This window comes from Wasmannia auropunctata, unplaced genomic scaffold, assembly GCF_000956235.1.
Source record: "Wasmannia auropunctata unplaced genomic scaffold, wasmannia.A_1.0 LD336076.1, whole genome shotgun sequence".
NCBI classification, from domain to species: Eukaryota; Metazoa; Arthropoda; class Insecta; order Hymenoptera; family Formicidae; genus Wasmannia; species Wasmannia auropunctata.
The window spans coordinates 6,221,754-6,222,273 of NW_012026814.1; positions in this window are offsets into that span (position 1 = coordinate 6,221,754).

Genomic DNA, 520 nt, shown 5'->3' on the forward strand with positions numbered 1-520 from the left:
TCTTTTGTTTACATTTGGTCACGTTTGATAAAATTCTTGCGAACAGAGGGGAGGGGGTACCCCCTCTTAACAACATTATTTAAATAATTAAGGGGAGGGGGTTGATCCTATATTACGTAGCATTTTTGCGGGAGCGCGATCATTACAGTTGGAACGACTCAAAATAGTGGTCATCAGCTCTCGCAAACAAAAAGAAACCTCCACAAGATGACCAATTTTTACGTTCCAATCGAGGCTGTGAGTGAGAAGCCGTAAGTATCCATTTGTGTATCTTTATCATGAAATTTTGTATAGAAATTTCTCCAGCATATAACTCATCCGTTTTCTTTTTTCTCTTTTCAGTCCATCGAGCGTACCACGCATTTTGAGAAGGCGATTGGCATTGACTCATACGTCCTACAAATGGCTAGACATCGGAATCAACGCCGGACCTTTGTCCACGATCGATCTGACGATCGGCGACAATCGCGGCAACTGCATCGTTCTGTCTTACGAAACTTGGAGAGCGCTGATGGATAGG